General features: G+C 30.4%; 1 long non-coding RNA gene across 1 annotated transcript; it reads left to right on the plus strand.

The window, feature by feature from the left end:
• The first annotated feature begins 8,827 nt into the window (after positions 1-8,827).
• On the plus strand, positions 8,828-13,864 carry LOC139518516 (uncharacterized). The gene is made up of 3 exons (XR_011663391.1): positions 8,828-8,936; positions 12,099-12,177; positions 13,259-13,864. It is a non-coding gene; the product is annotated as an uncharacterized lncRNA (long non-coding RNA).
• The last annotated feature ends 8,021 nt before the right edge of the window (positions 13,865-21,885 follow it).

Here is a 21,885-nt window from a genome sequence, read left to right on the forward strand (position 1 = left end):
TTATATACCTAAATAGTAACATATGTTTGGTAATGATTACGCATGAGTAAGAAGGAAGCTTTAGTCAATTTATTTCCATTGGTTTGCTTCGTAACTTTTCAAGTACGAACGATAATGTAACACATGTTAAAAATTAACAACAATATTTTAGCATTAAATTACAATTGCACTATTGCTATTAAAAAATAGAGGACATAAATCATTCGTCAAACTAAAATTGCTGCTTTCAAAGTAACTCAACCACATGCAACTAAAGACTTAATAAATCATGGACTAATTGGAACAAAAAAGTGATATTGATGAGTTTGTTTTGGATGTCCGTAGAAAAATTGTTTTTATTTTCGTTTTATTCATACTATGCTTGCCTTTCCTTTTCAAAATAACTGGTACTTCACAGGAAGTTTGAGAAAACATTAATTTGATGAAAAGTGAGATTCTATAAGATCATAAATATGTTATTCTTAACATTATGAAGAAGACAAAGAAAACCAGTAACGGTAGATAATTAAGTTGTCTCGATGTTCAATTTACTAGCTTTTTTTTCTTAAGTTTCCACTCAATTCAAACAAGAACAAGGTCGTCTTCAAAATACTCAGATAAAGTTACCTCAACCAATAATGTGAACCATTCCTAAGTGTGAGTATATAATTAGTCGTTTCTGATTGTTTGTGCAAGAGTTATAAATCCACGGACGAGTACGTGTAATCTGGACTAGGACGATTCTCATATATATATATTGTATGTTGGTTTTATTCACACATCTATATAATGGAATGTCATTCGATTATCATACAAGTGAGAGGTTTAGCTAGCTATAAAAAAACATGTTAAATCAATTATTTTCTACAAAAGGAAATGCCTGTACTAAGTCAGGAATATGACAGATGTAATCCATCCGTTTGATGTGTTTGAGCTTTTGATTTTGCCATTTGCTTAGGGACTTTTCGGTTCGAATTTTCTTCGGAGTTTTTTTCAATCATATATAAAACTGACACTTTACATTATTATAAAACTAAGGTTTAATCTCCCTCAGGCAAAGTTGGCTTTAGATGAATTTGGCTATTCATTTTAGGTACTTTTGACATATAGCTCTTCAACGATTTTCGGTACTTATCCATCTTCGGATTTCAAATGTTTGGCTTTGAGCGTTCCTGATAAAGGTAAATCCAGGTGTTCCAATCCTGTAAAAATATTTAAAATGATTGTGGCAATTTGAGAGCATCACAAATTGAAGTAGTTTAGTTTATGTTGTCATTTATGTCATAGGTAAATTTTGTCAATTTTTTATGAACTTTCTTTTTTTATTCTTTTTTTATTTGCCTTGGTGTTCGGTATTTGTTTAAGGATGCTGAAAGATCGGAGTAAGACTTTATTGTTCAGATAGTAATTTAATAATGGCTGACAAATATACAATTGGAACTGCTGTAGCGACGTTACGTAACAAGTAATTGTCCCGAAGGTTTTTGCGTGACGTTCCCGGAATAATCGCAGATATTACATTCCTCCTTAACTTTGAATTAGAAAATGTAATTTAAAATGTGTAAAATAAAGTTTGTTTACATCAATTAAATTATCACAGTCTCTGTATTGTTCACTAATGTTTTTGTAATAAATAAAATATAGATGTTCACTTTCTCAATTTGTATAAATTATAATAGTCTCTTTAATGTTCACTAAATTGTATCGGTCTCCTGGTTCTTCCGCTTTATGTTTCAGTCCTGGTTTCCTGACGTTTGTCTCTGTTTTCCAAAGTTCTCTTTATCCGCCCCCTCCCGCGCCTGTCTTGCGGGGGGCCCATAATTTTGTATGTCCACTGCCTCCTCCCGCGCATGTTTTGCGGGGGCCCATTTTCTTCATCTTCTTGTTTCTGTTTTCAGCATACCCTTTGATTTTCTCCTTGCATTGTCTGTCTCTTTCATATATCTCCTCATATAAGTTTGAGTGATATCTTTCTATTAATCTCCTGCTTAGCTGTTTTTCTTTTTTAACTTTGTTATTTGCTGTGTTTTGTTGATGGGTTTTCTAAATAAGTTCACTTCTTTATTTGCTATTTGGCGTCCTGGTGTGACTTGGTAGTGTTTAAATCCCTTATCAATAGCAAGTTTCTTAGAGTTGAAAGGTGGTCTATTGTCTGGTATTCTCAACTGGTTTTTCTTTACAAAAAAAACCATCAGTTCTAATCTGTATCATCTCTAGCTCAATCAGAGTGGATTTGCTTAGTAAGGGTGGAGAATTGATTTTTCCTTTTACCACAATGAATTTTGTCTCTGTGCCACATGTTTTGTTTCTTATGATAGTTTTAAATTCTCCCTTGATTACTAATGAATTTTGCAGTGTGCTCAACTTGATTTTACTCTTTTCTAATACTGGATTGCCGTATGTTTTGCTCTGAAATTTTACAAATTGATTTTCATCCATTACATTTACATCAGCTCCACTATCAGGTTCCACCTTCACATCTACGTCGTCTATTCTTATTGTCACTGTTTTGTCCATGTCTCTACTGCCTTGTATGGTCTTTACCTTTCGTATTTTCATTATATGTTTAGTCGTTCCTCCAAAATAATCTTCATCTTCATCATAATTTGATATATCTGTATTCGAATCTGTATCAATCGTGTCCTCCGTTGTTTTCTTTACACTTCTTCCTTCTCGTCTAAAATTGCCAGCTCTGTACTGTTGTTTTTTCTTTTCCGCTCTGCATACTGATGCAAAATGATTATATTTCTCACAGTTTCTACATTGTTTACCATATGCAGGACATTTGTTTCCCTCACAATGTTCAAATCCACAATAACCACAATTAGACTTGGTTATATAATCCTGTGACCTATTATAGCTTGACCTGTTGCTTTGTATTTTATTTATGGAACTTGTACCTATGTCTCTGTGATCTCCTTTCATATCCTTCATCTGTAAACATGTGTCTTCCATCTGTCCTGCTTCTTCTACAAATTTATCTAAATTCCATCCTTTGCTTATAGCCCTATTTATCAAATCCTAATTGGTTATGGTTTGAATACAATATTCCAATATTCTTACGTCGCATGTAGCTTCAAACTCACACGCATGTGCCTTTTCTCTCAGTCTCGTTACATATGTTACTGTGTATTCATCTCTAAATGGCTTCATTTTTAGAAATAAATACCTGGCATGATGTTTGTTTTTCTTTGGCAAGTAATATTTATTTAATTTGTTCTTTAATACTTTATACTCATCTTCTCCTTCTTCATCTCTTAGGCTTCTTTCCAATCTTGATATGTCTTTTCCTCCATAAATGATTAGTGCATCCTTTTTATCTGCAGGTTCAGTTATTCTGAAATATCTAAATTCCCTCTCTATACTTTCCATCCATTCTTCCCAATGTTTTCCTGTGGATATCTGATCGTCTGACATTATAAACGTTTGTGATCGTAAATTTCTAGTTTCCGTTACTACCGTTATCTGCTGGGGCTCTCCTCGGTCCATAATCTCTATTTTATCAGTATTTTCTTTTAATTCCTTGTTTTAGCACTATCTTCTTTAAATTCTGTGTTCCAGTAAATTTTCTCTTTATTTACGCTACTAAACACTGCTTTCTTCTTTGTTTTTTTTATCCTCGTCGCCATTGAAAGATCGGAGTAAGACTTGATTGTTCAGATAGTAATTTAATAATGGCTGACTAATATACAATTGGTATCGTTGTAGCGACGTTACGTAACAAGTAATTGTCCCGAAGGTTTGTACGTGACGTTCCCGGAATAATCGCAGATATTACAGATACTTCAATCAAAACTTTACCTGTAGATCTTTGATAAATATTGTACCCATATGATTCGAGATAACCTAGTACAGTGACTAGTCCAAGCTGTGCGGTATGTATTGTAGTATTTACTGGTTACGTCAAATCTTATCAATTCGCTGCATCTTCTTCCATTGCAGCCGGTAAATAAAATCATCATAGATACCAGGAGTAAATTTTGTATATATGCCAGACGCGCGTTTCGTCTACAAAAGACTCATCAGTGACGCTCGAATCCAAAAAAGTTAAAAGGCCAAAAAAGTACGAAGTTGAAGAGCATTAAGGACCAGAATTCCTAAAATGATTCAAAAATCTAGATTTTCAAAACCTAGTTTCATATTGAAATAATGTTTTCAAAATTAAGTCAACGAAATGGCTCAGTACATGAGTAGGTTACTAAGGTCCAGAAACATTCGACAAAATTTTTAATTTTTTTGGCGATCAGATACCCACATCTGATATCTCTAATAACAGCTTGTTCAATGTTTTTAAATCTGTTATAAAATTGGTAAAAATGTTTCATTCCGATTGCACTAAATACTTTTTTCTGATTAAAGACCAAATTTATTTAAAGATTCATTAACTCAAGATTATTGGTCTTTTGATCCTAAAAAGTATTATTTTTTTTAATCCCGCTAAAAATTAAACGCAACAATGAAATTTTGTTTCGAGTATTGAAAATTATCTTCCAGTGTTTTTTTTTTAGAGAAAATTAAGGAAAGAAACTGCTTTCTGCACTTAAAATAAAGGCCAAAACAAGCATATGCAACCGAACTTCAAAATAGTTGCGATAATGGATAATTTTTATGTTTTTTCTCATTCTTTACAAAACCGAATCTGACGTCATGGTGCAGGTTTGTCGTTATTTCACAAATATTGTAAATTAGACGTTTGAAACACACTTTATAAACACAATTAAAGTAATGAATTATCAAAAAATACAAAAAAAATCATTGATGTATCAATATATGTTAGATCTTATTCTATACTGCACAAACTTTTAGGAGCACATTCTTTTGGAATGTAAAATTGTTCGAAATCTCATTATTCTCCTCTTATGTAGAGTTCATGTTTGGTCCTCCTTCTATCCGAACGTAGTAAGAGTGCACTTTCAGCAAAGCCTGTATAGACTGCATATTCATTTTAATGTAATCGAATTTGCATTTATTACGTAAATGTGTTTTCCAAAAAAAAACCATTTAAGATATAAGGTATAATTGCGATAAAATTGTATTATTCGAATTGTCTGTACAGGTTTCTAAAAAAATATCTATTTCAACAAGTATCTCGATATTTATTAAGTTACAAACTGTTGCAAATTTCTGACAACTGTTTCTATCAATGGTTTAACATTGTTACATTGATAACAAGAATGTGTCCATAGTACACGGATGCCCCACTCGCACTATCATTTTCTATGTTCAGTGGACCGTGCAATAGGGGTCAAAACTTTAATTTGATTAAAATTAGAAAGATCATCTCATAGGGAACATGTGTACTAAGTTTCAAGTTGATGTAACTTTAACTTCATCAAAAACTACCTTGACCAAAAACTTTAACCTGAACTTCGCACTATCTATCATTTTCTATGTTCAGTGGACCATGAAATTGGGGTCAAAACTATAATTTGGCATTAAAATTAGAAAGATCATATCATGGGGAACATGTGTACTAAGTTTCAAGTTCATTGGACTTCAACTTCATCAAAAACTACCTTGACCAAAAACTTTAACCTGAAGCGATCGGAAGCACAGACGGACGAACGGACGCACAGACGGTCGGACGGAGGCACAGACCAGAAAACATAATGCCCCTCTACTATCGTAGGTGGGTCATAAAAATGAATGCTCAAATGATTCAATATTATTATTTTTATCACATAAGTAACATTTATCGTTTGACATTTGCATTATTTGCAATCTGTGTGCATTATATATATATTCCTGTATACACATTGCCATTTAAATTCTTTTACTTTTCTGTTAATATTGGAGATTTAGCCATTTTTTTTTATCAATTTATATACTCGTAATACAAATTTTCCCATTTTGTTAGACACTTGAGGGTCTCGGTTATGTTTATGTCTAACGGAATATATTTTAATGTCAAATCTTTGAGCTAAATGATTTTCTTATCTGTATTTTGAAATTAAAAGTTTTCATAAATATTGATTATATGACTTTTTAAAGTGCTTTGAACATCTTTTTTTTTTTAATATACAAGCGTTTTTGTGCAATGGTACTTTTAATTCGTGGGTATTCCGAAATGCAATTCCGTTAATCTTTTAGTTGTTAATATTTTTCATTACATCATTAAAAATCTATTTTAAGGGCAGCAACATACAAGGTAATATTTTGTTTGCTACCAGAAACCAAATTATTAATAAATATGTTTGTAGACGATACACACTGATTTAATGGAAATGAAATTTCTATTAAAAACTTTAGAATTATTAGACAAATATGAAAAAGCCTCGGGTTCTAAAATTTATTAAGAAAAGATAGAGGGAATACAGATTGGCGCAAAAAATGCTAACGGCCTACTTTTAAACAGAAACTGGACAACAGATAAGATAATAACACTTGGTAATCCCCATGGTTATAACATTGGTAATGACAAAATTTGGAAATCAATATAAGAGAAGGTACAAAACTGTGTACCCCTCTAGAAGAGAAGAAAGAACTTACTCTGGAAAAGTCCTTATTGTTGAATATTTAACTATTTCAGTGTCTGGTTATGAACTAAAAAATAAAGGTATACCTGCAAAATACAAAAAAAAAAGAAGATTTGGATAAGATAACGTTGGATTTTATTTGGGATGGCAAAGTTTACAAGTTAAAATGGGATCATGGAAATGGTTAACTTGGATAAAAAGTGATTATATCAAATCGTTATATTCGATAATACACAAGCCATAGGGTGTGTTTAACAAAATAGATGTAAAGAAACAGCGATTATTAAAAAAACAACATATTTTAATTTTAGGCAAATCTTTATTTTTTAAAAGTGGTAAAAAAGCATTACAACAGCTTGTGTGTTCGAGTAGGTTGCTATCGTTCCATATAATTGTATGAACTTCAAGATAACCTGTGATATATACATCTCTTTTTGTTGTGTTGATCCCTCCCTGTGACGCTGATTTCGTGATTGCATGTTCCTCTCGTCCATTCATCCGTTGTTTTTCTGCGGTTTACTTGTTATTATGTACTATTATATTAATATTTTTATGTATTTTTCTGTGTTGAGTATTCTTGCGTTTGTATTTACTGTACTGATATCACGCAGTTGTTATCCTTGTCATATCAACTGAAAATTTAGCTGGCAATGAAACCAGGTTCAACCAACCATTTTTAACAAAATGTCCTTTACCAAGTCATAAATATGTCAGTTGTTATCAAATAGTCCGTTTCTATGTGTTGGTGCTTGTTTTTGTTATAGTTCAGTGTATATGTTGCTTCATTGTTTTCCTATTATAGCTTTTAGTCTCTTACCGATCAAGTCGAAGGGGATTTTAGGTTTGCACTCTGTCCGTCTGTATATCTGTTAGTCTGTATGAGTACCATCAGTTCTGCAAATCAGTTTTCCCGCTTTTATCTTCCTGCTTGAAGATATTGGTTAGATATTTGGAATACAGTTTTATCATGACAAGTTTCAGATCAAATTTGCATTTTTTTTTCGGTCTTATGCTTTTTGTGCAGAGTTATGGTCCTCGGCTTAGAAAATTAACTCAAACAATCAGTTTTCCACACTTTTTTTCGTCATGCATGAAGATATTGATTTGATGAATGGTATATATGTTTATCATGACAAGTGACAGACCAAGCCCGGATTTCGTTCTGGTCTGATGAACTTGTGCAGAATAATGGTCCTTGTTCTTAAAATTTTCACTGAAATGATCAGTTTCCTCACTTCTTTTGTCATTGAAGGATCATTCAAATTAACTAGGTTTTTTTAAATGTTGAGAGGTAGAAATCATCCCTTCCTTTGAAATATCTGTTTCACATAACCACAATCCTGTCGTCTTTTCCCCTAATATGAATTACCGAACTCGCCTGTATCACCACATTTGCACTGCATGATCAACACGACAACTGCTACTAGTGGACATGAAATGCCTACCCAGCCGGAGCTTCCCCGAAATTATTGGTGTTGTGTTGCTCAGTCTTTTGATCAATATTCAATGTCGTGTTTTGTATACCATTGAATGTCGTTTGGTCTATTTTCGTTTTTTTTTGCCATCGCCTAGTCAGTTTATTTTTAACCTTTTTAGTTTGAATATCACTTTGCAATGTATCAACTTTGTTTATGATCTTTATGATATAAAACTTTCAGCAACCTTTTAATTTCAATGGAAATCACGTTGTATGGGATAGTTTTATCAAGTTTACTTTAATACCTAATTTCACTTTCTATTTGCAATTATTTACAATAATCACTTTCTGTTTGTACTTCCGTACTTCTTTGTATTGTTTAATCCTGATTATGGTGCAATAGTCTAAAATAAGTTTGAGTATACGTTACTATTTTGACTCAACCATTGTGTTCCATATTTCATTGTAGTAAATAAATATATGATTATAAATAAAGGCAACTGTAGTATACCGCTGTTCAAAACTCATAAATCCATGGACAAAAAACAAAATCGGGTAACAAACTAAAACTGAGGGAAACGCATTAAATTAAAGAGGAGAACAACGACACAACATCAAAATGTAACAGACACACACAGAAACGGACTAAGCATAAGACAAAATCCTTTTTTTTTTTAACGATAAATTTTTTATTGCACATTTCTCTGCTGTTTAACAAATTACTCGACTCACAGCATTCAACCGGGTATCCCTGTAAATTAGTTACTGTTTAACCAGGGAGATTATACAGTTAATTTATATTTGTATATATATGAATTATGATTAGTTATTATAAATACAATACATTGATTTTAACAATTTGTCAACTTAGTTTTGTGGAGGTCATTATTATGTAACGTAAATACGGACTTTGTACTATCTATTGTCCGATGTTAGTTATAATTTAATCATTGACCTTAATCTTAATCAAAATATTCCCGTGAAAATGGAGATGATCAAATGAATGAAGGATAGCACGTGAAATGATTTCAAGAGCAAAGGATCTCAACTGAGTATTTCTAATGGTGAGTTTTGTTATATTTCCATTGAATTATGATAGATTGATCAAGAAGGAATCTTTTTTATCCAGAAATATTAGATATTATCCAGTAATTAGACAGTAGACAGTACAGGGTCAAAAAGCATGTTCTACAGGTAAACATTGACCATACGTCACATTTAAACATCTTAAAATGAAACCTTTGTTTACATTTGAGTTTTTCTACATCAAGGGGTACAATCAAAATCACGTGATGGATATACATACACCGGAAGTAACAGTCGAACACACCGCTTGAAAGGTAAGTAGTCGTATTTACTTGTTTGTATCAATAAAATTTGATAAATAAGGTAGTGCACCGTATGTCGGATACTATCTAGTTTTGAAATACACAATTATCCTTGCTGGAAAGTTTGCAGTTAATGATAACACTTAGACACAGTTCAAAAATTTCACCAGATAACTGTGTCGAAGTGTTTGCAATAACTGCACGCTTTCTAACAAAAACAATTGTGTATTTTAAAACTACATATTATCCGACATTCGGTGTGCCAACTTATTAATCAAAATTTAATTGATATAAACAAGAAAATGCAACTACTAACCTTTCAAGCGGCGAGTTCGACTGTAACTTCCGGTGTGTGTATATCCATCACGTGATTTTGATTGTACCCCTTGTACATGATATATATAATAATTCAGAAGAATGATCATGCGCAATAATCAATATGGTTATTATATTTTTTTATAAATATCATTCAAAAATCTACTTGTTGTTTTATCAAGAAGTTTCATATTTTCATAATGTTGTTTAAATTCCAATTTAAATATTCTATAGACATCAACATTTTTTGGTTTATTCTCTGATGCATATGTAGCTTTATGAATAGAAAATATTAATACAGTGAGAAATAGATTAATGTCATCATAGTTTTTATCATATATTTTGTAGCCTAGTATTAGATTTTTGAAGGTGATTATCTGTGTTCCCATTTTTATTTTATCAAGGACTATTTTGACTTTTTTTCCCCAATTGTTTTTAAAGTATTTGCATGTAATGAGAAAGTGTTCATAGTTTTCTGATTGGTTGCAGATGTGGCACTGGTCATCACTTTTCAGTTGCCAGATGTACAATAGTTTTTTTTTACAAGGAAGTATATAATGAAGTAACTTCCACCTGAATATTTTTAGTTTGTTTACTTGTAAACTATTAAATATAAAGTTAAGCATTTTATATAAATAGCTTGATGAATCTATTATTAAATTGTGTTTTCCACTTTAGAAAGCCAATTGGTGTTTTTTCCTCTATATAACATGAGTTAATGCTTTTATAAGTTTCATTTAATGGAAGGTTTTCAATGCTGCTCAATTTTGTATTATTTTGTTTTTTTAAGTATAACTTTTTATCTGTTTTAACTTTAGTAAAGAATGGTTTATCTGATTTCAATATCATTCATCATTTTTTTGGTATTGCAGCTTTTATTCTAGATAGTTCTGATATCCAGTTAGATTTGAGGGTCAAATTATCTAATACTGCCTTTTTTGATATATTTCCTGCTTCGTCTAGTATATCATTTATAAATAGTATTCCATTTGTTATCCAATGTGAAAATATTAAACATTTGTTTTGAAATTTTATATGTTTATTGCCCCAAATGTATTGTTGTCTTAGATTAATAAAATTTGAACTGTTGGTTTTGATTTCAGAGATATTTTTTGTTATCCTAAACCAACTTTTGACTATTTCTAAAAAGAAAAGAGGGATTGTTGTACTGAGTTTTGGGATTGCTTTTATGTTACCCGGATTCATGTTAAATAAAGAAAAGTTTTCTCCAAGTCTATTAAAAAAAAGAGGGAATGACTTTCCAGTTTGCAAAGTGTGTTGATGTTAAACGTTTAACCCAGGATACTTGTATAGCTGATAGAAAATCATCAATATTGATCATGTTCAGGCCTCCTTCCAAGTAATCTTTACATAGCGTGATTCATTTAACTTTTTTTTTACTGAGTTTTGGGATTGCTTTTATGTTACCTGGATTCATGGTTAGAAAAGAAAAGTTCTCTCCAAGTCTATTAAAAAAAAAGAGGGGAATGACTTTCCAGTTTGCAAAGTGTGTTGATGTAGACACATTATAAGTTTCTAAAATCCACCCATTATTTAGCATGCAGCCTTTAATATTCTTATATAATGTTTTATCCATTTAATAAATGAGTTTGGTAGACCAAATTGTATAAGGGCTTCATACATAAAGTTCGATTCTAATGAATCAAAAGCTTTTGAAAAGTCAATAAAGAGTAATGCACCATCTATGTTAAACGTTTCAGCATAGTCTATAATGTCTTGGATTTGGCGTATATTAAAACCAATATATTTATTTTTGATATATCCATTTTGATCTCTATTAATTATTTTCAGCAGTATTGATTTTAAGCGCTGGGCTATTGCATATGCAATGAGTTTAGTATCTTCATTTGATAGCGTAGTTGGTCTAAAGTTATCCAGTGAATTAACTCATCATAGATACCAGGACTAAATTTAGTAAACGCCAGACGCGCGTTTCGTCTACAAAAGACTCATCAGTGACAAAGGGTCTTTTTTTTTGTAAATTAAAGAGATTATACATATCTTTTGTACGGATGTTAGTTTTCCTTCTTCATAGCATTTATTAAAAACTTCAACTGTAAATTTTTTTGAATTACTCCAAAAAGAGCGATAAAATTCTACGCTTAGCCCATCTATTCCTGGAAATTTATTTAATTTCATGTTGAACATTGCTTTAGTGCATTCTTCTATTGTTAAGGGGACCCCCAAGGAATCACTTTCTTTTTCTGATAGTTTGTGATCAATGTTGGTCTCATTTATATAATTTTTTATATCATTTAAATTTGGAAAAGTGCTTTTATATAAATTTTCATAGTTTGATCTTTCTATGTTTAGGATTTCTGCGTAGTCTGTTACTATTTTCCCTTGTTTATTTTTGAGCGCTGTAATGCTTTTTTTTGTTTGTCTTGATTTTTCGAGGCATAGGAAATATTTTGTATTTTTCTCTCCTTCTTCTATCCATTGTACTCTAGATCTTATTTTCAATGATTTTAATTTCTTTTTTGATAATTTGGCTTGCATTTGTTTTATCATTTAGCTTTCTTCATTTTATTTTTAAATTTTTGATATCATTTTTATTTTCAGATGATCCTTGTTTGCAGTAAGAAAGTGTTGCAGTTCTATTTCTGATTTAAATATATCCCAGAGTGTTTTTAAATTTTTGGTAAGTATTTTTTTTTTTTTTTATAGTTTTTGATTAAGTTATTTATGAGGTCAATATATTTTTGCTCTTTAACATGTTTAAGTATACTATTGTTTATTTTAAAGAAGCCCCTGCCTCTTTCTTCTGAATTTTGTCTAACTTCTGGTGATCAGTGTATGAGATCATAGCGGGTCGAATATCTGCTTTCATAACATGCGGTCTTATATCAGGAATAATCAAGAAGAAGTCAATTCTGCTTGCTATATTTGTATCCTTTTTCCTTCTCCATGTGAATTGACTAGTTTTTGGATTAAGTTCTCTCCGTATATCTGTTAAATTATTTTTCTTTACTTAACTATTTACTGGTTTGTAGTTTCTAGGGAGGATATTAGTTCTTCTATCACTAATTGAGAGAGTTTCGTTCATGTCACCTCCTAATATAAGAATACCCAAACGATTGTTTTCAATTATATTTTGAACCTTTTTAAAAAAATTGTTTCTGTTTTTGTGTTGATTTGGAGCATATACATTTATTAGAGTAAACATATTGCCATTTATTTCTATGTTAATCAAAATTATTCTACCTTCATTATCCTTTATCTCGTTTATTGTTTTACGTTTTAAATTATGTTTGACAAAGATTGAAACACCTCTTGATTGTGTGTTACCATACCTATGAAACGTTTTGCCATCAAACTCATTATTTATTGTTTGTTCAATATTTTCTATAAAATGTGACTCTTGAATGAAAAGAATGTTACATTTTTGATTTTTTGTCCATAATAGTAATCTTTCTCTTTTGCCTTTTTGGCCTAAACCTTGACAGTTTAGTGATATCATATGAAGATTTTCACCCATTGTTGAGTTTTAAAGTTTAAATGTGTAGTTGATATCAAAACTACATTTAGAAGGAGACATATTTGTTTTTACCGCATATTCAGAAAGTACGTCATTAAATGTTTGGTTTCATTTATCTGTTCCCATACATTAGATTTTACTATTGCTTTTTTGCCATAATTTGATACAATAAATATATAATAAAAAAAACAGATATTTTTTTTTATATCATGTATAATAATTTCATTTTTTTATTTATTCTTAGGTTTGTTATTTTAACAGTATAATGAGATTGTAGGACCATGTACATAATGTAGGAGTTTACCATGCTTAAAATAATTACGGAAATAATCGAAATAATCATAGTTTGCATAATCATTGCTTGCATTTTTATACAGAGTATCATGTTGGATGATGATATTTGACTTGTGAAGAATTGACAAAAGATTTTTATATTGTGGATTGAATGGGACATTTGAAATATTCCTAATGTGTGGATTACATGAGATATCCAAATGTTGTTTACGTGATGTAAAATAGGACTATGTATAGGTTCTACTAATATAAGGATTCAAATGGACGGATAATTTGTTATAGAGCAAGGATGTACCATGGAGAGGTTGTTATGGATAGCTATTGAGATAAACAGAGAAATTGAAGTCAGATAGATGTGGATTAATGAATTGATATTCATCAAGGATAGTTTCTTTATGAACTTGAAATTTGTTGGATCTATTTTATTCATTTTATTTTTATTTCTAACAACTATTCTGTTTTTTATAGACAGTTCAAATATATATTTATTTAATGTGTTTATTGTATTGTAATTCTTTATTATTTGCGTCTGAATAAATTTGATTATCAATATTATTTTCCGTATGTATTATTCTAAAACAGGGAAAACTATTTTTGTGATTGTTTTATCACAACTTGACTTGTTCTTATCTCTTGTTTATTGGATCGCATATTGAGAACAGAAACATTTATTTATTGATTTAAAGAATGGGGCTATTTGAAAATCATTCTTTTTCAAAATAAAAAAATATTCTACACAGTTCATTACATATATATACATTTTCATTATTATTTATTTTAATACTAATTTCAAGGTGTATATAATCTACATTTATATCACACTCTGACTTATTTTTTTTCTGCATAAAAAAAATATAGACAAACAAGTAAAAAAGTAGACAAGTCCTATGAGAATAACAAATATAATATCAAAACCAAATACATGAATTTGGGATAGATAAGTACCGTGACACGTCTTATAGTAATGTGAATTCACACTCAAAAATAAGAGAAAACAAACGACACAACGGAAACACATCGTTAAAATGTTACACACACAGAAACGAACTATAATATAACAATGGCCATATTCCTGACTTGGTACACGACATTTTTAAAGGAAAACATGGTGGGTTGAACCTGGTTTTGTGGCATGCCAAACCTCCCTCTTTTATGGCCATGTGAAATATAACATTAAAATGACAACACAACATTATAAATAAATAGGAGAACACAATTGACAAAGAAACACACGAATAATAGCTAACAAAAGGCAACAAGTTTAAAAATTTTAATACGCCATAACTGTGAATGATTCCTCATGAATTTGAATTACTTTAAATATGTAATTGTTCATAACGCTGTTCCTTTGAAAAATATAAGATACAGTAAGTTAGTACACTATCATGATCCAATACAAATCATCATATACAATATGAAAAATCTTTAAAACCATATTAGATCCCTGACTTCAAGAAAATGTGACATTTTTTTTGTTTGGTTTCTAAAATTATGTCTCAAACTTTGAAACAAAAATATTTAGCTAGTAAAAAGCTGTAAACATTACTAAAAAATTAGTGATTACATGTACTTACTGAAACAATTATATATAATTAGTAAATACATTTAATCACTAATTCAAATAGTAATTGCAAGTATTAACTGAATCGTTTAGTTATAACGTGTAATTCCTAATTTCACATATTTACTGTAACATATACAACACTTGACTGAGTTGATCCATTAACTGAGGTTGGGGTTTCGACGTGTTTGACACGTGAATCAAATTCGTCTCATATATGTGTTAGGGGTACACATCTGGCGATTTTCAGGGAAATGACAACATATGAATGTTGTTTGGAGTTGGGAAACCACGTTAATTTTTGCTTTTAAAGGTGGATATTTTTTTGCAGAAAAAGTTTGTGAACAGAAGAAATTTTTTCTGCAAGACGAGGAAAAGTTTCAGACAATCATTTGAGAAAAGAGCAAAAATATCTAAAAAATTGTTTCTTTACTCTTATGATATGTTTCCTTATTAATTCTTAGTAACAAAAACTAACTAGGAGTCAGGCATGGAGAAGGTACATAAATAATGTTGTGGGCTAAAACATATTTGTGAGCGTTCAACAATTCCCTAACCGGGACAGTGGTAATCACACAACATTTTTCAACATAAGAACAAACTGTAAAAATCGGTTGGAAATAAAACTAATCAAGATTGGTACGTAGCATAAAAAAAGAATTCAATACAAAAGAGACACAAAGTAATGACGTTTTTATTTTTTCATCTCCCATCTATATTTGTCACTTTCTGGCATTCTCTGTGTAACGATTTAAGTACAAAATATATTTGTCACAAGTGTACAAACTTGCAGTTTAAATTCTTGCTTTTTTCCATTTGTATCCTAATATGATATATACATTTTAGCTGCTTACATATTTTTTTTCTTTTATTGTTATTCAAACAACATATATTTACCCTGCAATAGATTTTTAAAGTTATCTAATATGAAATGCAATATAGACACATATTATACCTACACTTTTACAATGAACATAAAGCATGAAATGAATTAATTATTCCTTAATTTCTCTATTGAAGTCAGTTTAAAACAATTAAAAAATCATAAGGGGACAAATGTATCTTGTTTTTTTTTTCTCTTATAAAAATCATCAACATATAAGACTTTTAGTTTAATATTCCAAACACACCTTTTAGTTGAGTCGTCTATGTCTACGGTAAAACAAATAACTTTAATATTTCGAAAAAACAAAGTTTTATGAACAGTAAGTTTACTACAAAATGATTTATCAATTATATTTCCTGTAAGTTCAAGAGAAATTACTGCATGGCTGATGATATGTCATCGATGATCGATCTACTGATAAAAACTTAAGATGCGACTTTCTTCATTATATATAAAATCTTTGATTTATTAATATGCAGATCAAACGCATATTCATACGATAAAAGTACTATGAAATTATTTAAAGTTGCATGCGGAAGTTATTTTCAATTCCTTTCATCAAACTAGAAAAATGAAATTGTTTTAACGATTGTTGTATAATTATTAAAGAATAAAAGAAATAACACACGGCGACATATAACCAATTTATGACCAAGTGATGTGAACTGATATATATAAAATCTTTGTTTTATTAATATGCCGATCAAAAGCATATTCATACGATAAAAGTACTATGCAATTATTTACAGTTGCATGCCAAAGTATTTTCAATTCCTTTCATCAAACTAGAAAAATAAATTTTTTTTAACGATTGTTGTATAATTATTAAAGAATAAAAGAAATAACACACGGCGACATATGAACATTGTAGAAGCAAGTGATGTGCACTGATATGTATATAAAATCTATGTTGTATTAATATGCAATTCAAAAGCATATTCATACGATAAAAGTACTATGAAATTATGTACAGTTGCATGCCGAAGTTATTTTCAATTCCTTTCATCAAACTAGAAAAAAATTAGAGTTAACGATTGTTGTATAATTTAAGAATAAAAGACATCACACACGGCAACATATAAAAAATTGAGGAGCAAGTGATGTGAACTTATTTTGATAAGATTGTTACTTTGAAAGCAACTATTTTAGTTTAACGAATGATTTATGTACTTTTATTTTTAATAGCAATTCAATTGTCCTAAAATTAAATATTATGATAACATCATATTTAGAACATTGGCATTTTTGATTTTGAAATAATTACATTAGATGTATGTTTCATTATAATATGTTATTTTGATTGGCCAACTGCACATCACATGTTATTCCTTAAGCAATTGCATTACACAACAAAAACTTATCATTCATGATAAAACGAGGTCCGACAATAAAGTGCACAGGTGAATTAAATAAAAAATTGATAAAAATCGTGTTTTCATTATCCTAGCTAAAAAATGTAATTATAAGTATTGAATTCGCGCTTCATACAAAATGTACTTCGGTCAACGCTTTTACACCCCAATGAAGTTACAAAAAGAAGCATTCATTTCTTAATTGAAAAAGAATATACATGTTTGTGAGCCTGCTACAGGGAACCGATTTAAGTTGAAGGAGTCAGTTTGAAAATAATAAAATAGTTATATACTATTGTTTTTATCAGCAATTTTGACAAACATATTTTTCAGTTAATGAAACTAATTGATTACATTAAGAAAATAAGATTATGATGGGAGTTTGCATCATATTCTTGCTTTTTATCATGATGTCAGTATCAAAAACATGCCATTATTTTATATGTCAGGTCCTTTCTTGATTTAATAAGTATCACCCTGTACCAGTGGGGAATCAAAAACTTTTCATATGGGGGTGGGGGCTCCAGTCATGCTTCAGTGATTCCCTATATAAGCAACCAAATTTTTCAATGAAAAGGGCCTCCCCTGGATCCACCAAAGCCCTGTATTATACTCGCGAGCAATAGAATCAACAGGAAAATAATAAATAATCTTTCAAAAAACGAACACAAAAACAATTGACGATTTCCTGTAGCACATAAATGACGCCATAAAAAAATCAATGTAGGATAAAAACTATACGAATTAAGTTTTTTTATCCTACATTGAACTTTTGATGTGTAATTTAACTAGACATTACCACAAATATACAAAAAAAGAATATTCTTCAATGATACATGTACAATACATCATTCAATGTTAAATAGGTATCAATCCATTCATTTTATCGGCGATTTGTATATTTTCCCTTTGATCTTACTGCCTAATATTTTCGAGTATTCCATACTAGCTGTATCAACGAAAATATTAGGCAATCCATTCATTATCTTTGACAGCTGATTTTATTCCAACAATATTTTCTCCTTTTCAGTACAAATCCCATCGAACACCTGACATGTGTTCTCCTGAATCCCCGTTTTACTTAGGAGTTAACAGATCTGTGACGGCCAAATATTGGTATAAATGTCAACCACTTGGAAAAAAATTTTTGCAAAACCTAATGAAAGATTCGGTAAAGAAATCAAATGTCTGCACTAGCAAAAAACTCACAAACCATTCAGGTAGAAAAACGGCTATCTATCACAAGATTATAAGACCAAGGAATGCCAGTTACTGCTGTTCAACAGCACACAGGACACAAGAGTTTAGAAAGTATCAACAATTATGCTAAAAATAGTATAAAAACGCAAAAAAAGATGTGTGAAATAGCGGACAAAAGTAAGTCAGTAAATTTGGATTCAAAAAGTAAAGTAACAAAAAGTGAGAAAGCAGCCACAACACCTAATCCTGAATCATACATAAATGTAGAAGACAATAACACTGCACTCAATGAAAGACCAGAATCAACTATTTCAAGTACCAATATTATTGGTTTTCTATTATACGAAGGTGGCTTTCTATTATACGATGGTGGTTTTCTATTATACGATGGTGGTTTTCTATTATACGAAGGTGCTTTTCTATTATACGAAGGTGCTTTTCTATTATGTGGATGAGCTTTTCTATTATGTGGATGTGGTTCCCGTGATTAACCGGAAATGTGGCGTGTCACATGATTTGTATAATAGAAACCACCTTCGTATAATAGAAAACCACCATCGTATAATAGAAAACCACTATCGTATAATAGAAAACCACCTTCGTATAACAGAAAACCACCTTCGTATAATAAAAAAACCACCTTCGTATAATAGAAAAGCACCTTCGTATAATAGAAAAGCACCTTCGTATAATAGAAAAGCACCTTCGTATAATAGAAAAGCACCTTCGTATAATAAAAACCCACCTTATAATAATAAAAAAGACACATAAGACAGCTATGGCGTTCCATTAATATACAGAAAAAATGCTGTCAAGTGGTTCAGGAGTAACTGACACATACGTGGGTCATAAGGACAAGATTTGTTCCATATGTGAACGCATTCTACTAAGGAAATGTCACCAGTAGTGCAAGTCTGTCATCATAAAGGATAATGTTTATGTGATACAGTAAAAACAGTAAAAAAACATCGATAGTAAAATTGTGCGGGATGTATAATTTTCAACAAATGTGACAATGAGATTGGTCACGTTTGATCGGAAGCCTCATATAGAAAGAGAGTGCCATGATCTCTGCAGGTTAAGAACTATTGCAACAACTCTTTGAGGGGCCGTGAGGGGCCGTCGGTGGCCTTTTGTCTGAACATGCATCCCTATTGAATATACTTTCATTGTCCAGTGGGAGTCAAAGTTTCTTTGACCTTCTTTCACCCCAAATGACATCCATTACAGGACTTACCTATTGTTCATATTAAACAATTGTTTTGAACATGCATGTAATATGTGCCACTGGACATTAAGCATATTTTTAATACATGTACTTTATGAATATGTTAATTTTTTTTTAAGAATCTCAGTAGGATTATCTTTAACTATTGGGATAATCCTCTTAAAATAAAGATTTTTTATACAAAATAATGCCCATTAATTATGTGTCGGTTTATTCGTGTGTCGTTCCAATGTGTGGTCGGACTAATAGGGAGTCGAGCTATTGGGTAATCGGACAAATGTGGTGTCGAACTAACGGGGCATCGGAATCATGGTGCTACCCCCACAGAGCTCTATGGAGCTTTGAACCAGCATAATTCAATCATTGACCAATAAAATAAATATATATCTAAAACGTGTATGTACATGATCTCTTCATATAAATTTCACACGCAGTTTCGTTTGCAGTAAGAAAACCTAGACAAGACCGGTCCAAACAGAAAGATTTAGAAGGCAAAAACAATTAAAATGTGCAACTTATAAAAGGTTCTGGATGTGGTTTCTTCATTTCTGTATTCTGTAATATTCTACACCATTTTTCACTATTTATTATAAATGTTGCCTGTTATTCTCTTTTCTTTATATTCAAGCACCACACTATTATCGATTATTTATTGCTTCTTTCTACTTTATAAAAACAATGGGAATTTTGAAGTTGCATTAACTCCGTGAAAAAAAAGGACATTGGGAAATTGTTTCTTGGTCTATTCTCGCTTGCCGTTTGAGGCAAAATTAATGTCTTTCTGTCTCTTTAGTTTGTATATAATTATAAAAGATTATACAACACAAATTTGCCGTCTTAAAACAAATATGTTGAACATTGCGTCTGTTATTTGATCTCTTTTAAACAGAAGGAAAAAAATATGATTAAGATGGTACCCAACACTTTCACTAAAATTAATTTGGCCCGTTTAATTTTCATAAAATTTTGTCAAAGTATTTACTTTTACCCTTTAACAAAAATATAAAATTTCAAAAAAATTTAACCAACGTTTTGTTAGAAAAATTATACTGGTTATATAGCAGTTTGACAAACACCTATTTTGATCCTTGAGAAGCTTAATATTCCATTTACAACACAAAGTAATTAAAACGTTTAGCTGACTTTACAGAGTTATCTCCCTGTAGTGTTTGGTACCACCTTAAATATAATCTACAGTTCTAAGTGTAAAAAAATATGCGCTAAGTCTTAGAAGTTAGATGTATGATTTTTGTTATTAGTTGTTAGTGACTTTGAACTAGCTGTCAGTAACTGCAAGTACTCTCCGATCTGTATTTAGTGACTTTTTTTGTTGGGATATACAAGTATCCGGCAACGTCCATTATGTTTTTGTTAGATGTATTTCTATTTGTATTCATCTGATGAGTTAAATAAGCTTTTTTCAACTGAATTTTATAGTTTGTTGTTATGAAGTACTGTTACAACTCTGTCCCAGGTTTACCAAATGTAATATTGCTTTTAAAAATAAAAGTACATAAATTATTTGTCAAACTAAAATTTTTGCTTTCAAAGTAACAATCTTATTAAAATAAGTTCACATCATTTACTTCTTGATTTTTATGTGTCGCCGTGTGTGATTTCTTTTATTCTTAAATGATAAAACATTCGTTAAAACATTTATTTTTTCTAGTTTGATGAAAGGAATTGAAAAAAACTTCCGCATGCAACTGTAAGCAATTTCATAGTACTTTTATCATATAAATAGGATTTTGATCTGCATATTAATACAACAAAGATTTTATATATGATGCTTGTGGGAAAAAGAAAGTCGCATCTTAAATTTTTATCCGTAGATCAATGACATATCACTAGCCATGCAGTGAGTTATCATGTACTTACATGAAATATAATTGATAAATCTTTTTTAGTAAACTTACTGCTCATTAAACTTCCTATTTTTCAAAATAGTAAAGTTATTAGTTTTACCGAAGACATAGACAACCTAAGTAAAAGGTGTGTTTGGCATATCAAGCTGAAAGTCTTATATGTTGATGATTTTTATAAGTGAAAATGAAACAAGATATATTTGTCCCCTTATGAATTTTTTAATTTTTTAAAAACTGATTTCAATAAAGCAATTAAGGAATAATTCATTCATGTCATGCTTTATGTTCATTTTAAAAGTGTAGATATTAAATGTGCCGAAATTGCATTTCATATTTGATAACTTTAAAAACTAATTGCAGGGTAAGTATATGTTGTTTGAATAACAATAAAAGAAAAAGAATTATGTAAGCATCTAAAATGTATATATCATCTTAGGATACAAATGGAAAAAAAGCAAAAATTTGAACTGCAAGTTTGTGCATTT

This window comes from Mytilus edulis, chromosome 4 (assembly GCF_963676685.1).
Source record: "Mytilus edulis chromosome 4, xbMytEdul2.2, whole genome shotgun sequence".
NCBI classification, from domain to species: Eukaryota; Metazoa; Mollusca; class Bivalvia; order Mytilida; family Mytilidae; genus Mytilus; species Mytilus edulis.